This window comes from Acipenser ruthenus, unplaced genomic scaffold (genome assembly GCF_902713425.1).
Source record: "Acipenser ruthenus unplaced genomic scaffold, fAciRut3.2 maternal haplotype, whole genome shotgun sequence".
Taxonomy (NCBI): domain Eukaryota; kingdom Metazoa; phylum Chordata; class Actinopteri; order Acipenseriformes; family Acipenseridae; genus Acipenser; species Acipenser ruthenus.
In genome coordinates this window covers 27,501-32,500 of record NW_026707684.1, presented here as the reverse complement: position 1 = coordinate 32,500, position 5,000 = coordinate 27,501, and the positions used below count along the sequence as shown (strand labels likewise).

General features: G+C 59.3%; 1 protein-coding gene across 7 annotated transcripts in view; it reads right to left on the bottom strand.

Moving 5' to 3' along the window:
• LOC131728038 (histone acetyltransferase p300-like) overlaps window positions 1–5,000 on the bottom strand; it is a 63,745-nt gene that overhangs the window by 34,465 nt on the left and 24,280 nt on the right. The window lies entirely within an intron of this gene.

Below are 5,000 nucleotides of genomic sequence, written 5' to 3'. Positions count from 1 at the left end.
TTTGCATCTCCCTGTAGAATGAACTTGCTGGCTAGGACTACGGCTCCCAGCATGCCTCTACACCCGCGGCAATGGTGAGGCATGCTGGGAGCTGTAGTTCTTTATGCTGTGGTCTCGTATCACAAGCGATACAGACCTCTATTACGATACATCATGTACAGCTGTGGGCAAAAGTTTAGCAGCATCACCCTCTATATAGAATGAACTGATTCAGCTTCATAGAGTCCAATGAAAGCTGCTGAATAATGTTCCCTTGTTAACATATTGAATTCCACCCCCTCTATATAGAATGAACTCCCTCAGCTTCATAGAGTCCAATGAAAGCTGCTGAATAATGTTCCCTTGTTAACATATTGAATTCCACCCCCTCTATATAGGATGAACTCCCTCAGCTTCATAGAGTCCAATGAAAGCTGCTGAATAATGTTCCCTTGTTAACATATTGAATTCCACACCCTCTATATAGAATGAACTCCCTCAGCTTCATAGAGTCCAATGAAAGCTGCTGAATAATGTTCCCTTGTTAACATATTGAATTCCACACCCAGCGCTTTGTAGTTTTCCAGATACTGAACAGAAAAACTGACATTGAAAAAAAATGTCACATTTCAGAAATCTAACATGAAATACTACTGGACTGTGATACTGGGTGTTACTGATTTCAAACAGCTCTAGTTTGGGGCTCTAGTGCCTTCATCAGCGTGATTGAAGCTAAACTGAGTCCAGCAGACCAGCTCTAGTTTGGGGCTCTAGTGCCTTCATCAGTGTGATTGAAACTAAACTGAGTCCAGCAGACCAGCTCTGGTCTGGGCTCTGGTGTTTTCCGGAGCAGCGTGCGCGGGTCGTGTCTGGTTTGGGTTCTGGTCTGGGCTCTGGTGTTTTCCGGAGCAGCGTGCGCGGGTCGTGTCTGGTTTGGGTTCTGGTCTGGGCTCTGGTGTTTTCCGGAGCAGCGTGCGCGGGTCGTGTCTGGTTTGGGTTCTGGTCTGGGCTCTGGTGTTTTCCGGAGCAGCGTGTGCGGGTCGTGTCTGGTTTGGGTTCTGGTCTGGGCTCTGGTGTTTTCCGGAGCAGCGTGCGCGGGTCGTGTCTGGTTTGGGTTCTGGTCTGGGCTCTGGTGTTTTCCGGAGCAGCGTGCGCGGGTCGTGTCTGGTTTGGGTTCTGGTCTGGGCTCTGGTGTTTTCCGGAGCAGCGTGCGCGGGTCGTGTCTGGTTTGGGTTCTGGTCTGGGCTCTGGTGTTTTCCGGAGCAGCGTGCGCGGGTCGTGTCTGGTCTGGGTTCTGGTCTGGGCTCTGGTGTTTTCCGGAGCAGCGTGCGGGGGTCGTGTCTGGTTTGGGTTCTGGTCTGGGCTCTGGTGTTTTCCGGAGCAGCGTGCGGGGGTCGTGTCTGGTTTGGGTTCTGGTCTGGGCTCTGGTGTTTTCCGGAGCAGCGTGCGCGGGTCGTGTCTGGTTTGGGTTCTGGTCTGGGCTCTGGTGTTTTTGGGAGCAGCGTGCGCGGGTCGTGTCTGGTTTGGGTTCTGGTCTGGGCTCTGGTGTTTTCCGGAGCAGCGTGCGCGGGTCGTGTCTGGTTTGGGTTCTGGTCTGGGCTCTGGTGTTTTCCGGAGCAGCATGCGCGGGTCGTGTCTGGTTTGGGTTCTGGTCTGGGCTCTGGTGTTTTCCGGAGCAGCGTGCGCGGGTCGTGTCTGGTTTGGGTTCTGGTCTGGGCTCTGGTGTTTTCCGGAGCAGCGTGCGCGGGTCGTGTCTGGTTTGGGTTCTGGTCTGGGCTCTGGTGTTTTCCGGAGCAGCGTGCGCGGGTCGTGTCTGGTTTGGGTTCTGGTCTGGGCTCTGGTGTTTTCCGGAGCAGCGTGCGCGGGTCGTGTCTGGTTTGGGTTCTGGTCTGGGCTCTGGTGTTTTCCGGAGCAGCGTGCGCGGGTCGTGTCTGGTTTGGGTTCTGGTCTAGGCTCTGGTGTTTTCCGGAGCAGCGTGCGGGGGTCGTGTCTGGTCTGGGCTCTGGTGTTTTCCGGAGCAGCGTGCGCGGGTCGTGTCTGGTTTGGGGTTCTGGTCTGGGCTCTGGTGTTTTTGGGAGCAGCGTGCGCGGGTCGTGTCAGGTTTGGGTTCTGGTGTTTTCCGGAGCAGCGTGCGCGGGTCGTGTCTGGTTTGGGTTCTGGTCTGGGCTCTGGTGTTTTCCGGAGCAGCGTGCGCGGGTCGTGTCTGGTTTGGGTTCTGGTCTGGGCTCTGGTGTTTTCCGGAGCAGCGTGCGCGGGTCGTGTCTGGTTTGGGTTCTGGTCTGGGCTCTGGTGTTTTCCGGAGCAGCGTGCGCGGGTCGTGTCTGGTTTGGGTTCTGGTCTGGGCTCTGGTGTTTTCCGGAGCAGCGTGCGCGGGTCGTGTCTGGTTTGGGTTCTGGTCTGGGCTCTGGTGTTTTCCGGAGCAGCGTGCGCGGGTCGTGTCTGGTTTGGGTTCTGGTCTGGGCTCTGGTGTTTTCCGGAGCAGCGTGCGCGGGTCGTGTCTGGTTTGGGTTCTGGTCTGGGCTCTGGTGTTTTCCGGAGCAGCGTGCGCGGGTCGTGTCTGGTTTGGGTTCTGGTCTGGGCTCTGGTGTTTTCCGGAGCAGCGTGCGCGGGTCGTGTCTGGTTTGGGTTCTGGTCTGGGCTCTGGTGTTTTCCGGAGCAGCGTGCGCGGGTCGTGTCTGGTTTGGGCTCTGGTCTGGGCTCTGGTGTTTTCCGGAGCAGCGTGCGTGGGTCGTGTCTGGTTTGGGTTCTGGTCTGGGCTCTGGTGTTTTCCGGAGCAGCGTGCGCGGGTCGTGTCTGGTTTGGGTTCTGGTTTGGGGTTCTGGTCTGGGCTCTGGTGTTTTCCGGAGCAGCGTGCGTGGGTCGTGTCTGGTTTGGGTTCTGGTCTGGGCTCTGGTGTTTTCCGGAGCAGCGTGCGCGGGTCGTGTCTGGTTTGGGTTCTGGTTTGGGGTTCTGGTCTGGGCTCTGGTGTTTTCCGGAGCAGCGTGCGTGGGTCGTGTCTGGTTTGGGTTCTGGTCTGGGCTCTGGTGTTTTCCGGAGCAGCGTGCGCGGGTCGTGTCTGGTTTGGGTTCTGGTCTGGGCTCTGGTGTTTTCCGGAGCAGCGTGCGTGGGTCGTGTCTGGTTTGGGTTCTGGTCTGGGCTCTGGTGTTTTCCGGAGCAGCGTGCGCGGGTCGTGTCTGGTCTGGGCTCTGGTGTTTTCCGGAGCAGCGTGCGCGGGTCGTGTCTGGTTTGGGTTCTGGTTTGGGGTTCTGGTCTGGGCTCTGGTGTTTTCCGGAGCAGCGTGCGCGGGTCGTGTCTGGTTTGGGTTCTGGTCTGGGTTCTGGTGTTTTCCGGAGCAGCGTGCCTGGGTCGTGTCTGGTTTGGGTTCTGGTCTGGGCTCTGGTGTTTTCCGGAGCAGCGTGCGCGGGTCGTGTCTGGTTTGGGTTCTGGTCTGGGCTCTGGTGTTTTCCGGAGCAGCGTGCGCGGGTCGTGTCTGGTTTGGGTTCTGGTCTGGGCTCTGGTGTTTTCCGGAGCAGCGTGCGCGGGTCGTGTCTGGTTTGGGTTCTGGTCTGGGCTCTGGTGTTTTCCGGAGCAGCATGCGCGGGTCGTGTCTGGTTTGGGTTCTGGTCTGGGCTCTGGTGTTTTCCGGAGCAGCGTGCGCGGGTCGTGTCTGGTTTGGGTTCTGGTCTGGGCTCTGGTGTTTTCCGGAGCAGCGTGCGGGGGTCGTGTCTGGTTTGGGTTCTGGTCTGGGCTCTGGTGTTTTCCGGAGCAGCGTGCGGGGGTCGTGTCTGGTTTGGGTTCTGGTCTGGGCTCTGGTGTTTTCCGGAGCAGCGTGCGCGGGTCGTGTCTGGTTTGGGTTCTGGTCTGGGCTCTGGTGTTTTCCGGAGCAGCGTGCGCGGGTCGTGTCTGGTTTGGGTTCTGGTCTGGGCTCTGGTGTTTTCCGGAGCAGCGTGCGCGGGTCGTGTCTGGTTTGGGTTCTGGTCTGGGCTCTGGTGTTTTCCGGAGCAGCGTGCGCGGGTCGTGTCTGGTTTGGGTTCTGGTCTGGGCTCTGGTGTTTTCCGGAGCAGCGTGCGGGGGTCGTGTCTGGTTTGGGTTCTGGTCTGGGCTCTGGTGTTTTCCGGAGCAGCGTGCGCGGGTCGTGTCTGGTTTGGGTTCTGGTCTGGGCTCTGGTGTTTTCCGGAGCAGCGTGCGCGGGTCGTGTCTGGTTTGGGTTCTGGTCTGGGCTCTGGTGTTTTCCGGAGCAGCGTGCGGGGGTCGTGTCTGGTTTGGGGTTCTGGTCTGGGCTCTGGTGTTTTCCGGAGCAGCGTGCGCGGGTCGTGTCTGGTTTGGGTTCTGGTCTGGGCTCTGGTGTTTTCCGGAGCAGCGTGCGCGGGTCGTGTCTGGTTTGGGTTCTGGTCTGGGCTCTGGTGTTTTCCGGAGCAGCGTGCGCGGGTCGTGTCTGGTTTGGGTTCTGGTCTGGGCTCTGGTGTTTTCCGGAGCAGCGTGCGGGGGTCGTGTCTGGTTTGGGTTCTGGTCTGGGCTCTGGTGTTTTCCGGAGCAGCGTGCGCGGGTCGTGTCTGGTTTGGGTTCTGGTCTGGGCTCTGGTGTTTTCCGGAGCAGCGTGCGCGGGTCGTGTCTGGTTTGGGTTCTGGTCTGGGCTCTGGTGTTTTCCGGAGCAGCGTGCGCGGGTCGTGTCTGGTTTGGGTTCTGGTCTGGGCTCTGGTGTTTTCCGGAGCAGCGTGTGCGGGTCGTGTCTGGTTTGGGTTCTGGTCTGGGCTCTGGTGTTTTCCGGAGCAGCGTGCCTGGGTCGTGTCTGGTTTGGGTTCTGGTCTGGGCTCTGGTGTTTTCCGGAGCAGCGTGCGCGGGTCGTGTCTGGTCTGGGCTCTGGTGTTTTCCGGAGCAGCGTGCGCGGGTCGTGTCTGGTTTGGGTTCTGGTCTGGGCTCTGGTGTTTTCCGGAGCAGCGTGCGGGGGTCGTGTCTGGTTTGGGGTTCTGGTCTGGGCTCTGGTGTTTTCCGGAGCAGCGTGCGCGGGTCGTGTCTGGTTTGGGTTCTGGTCTGGGGCTCTG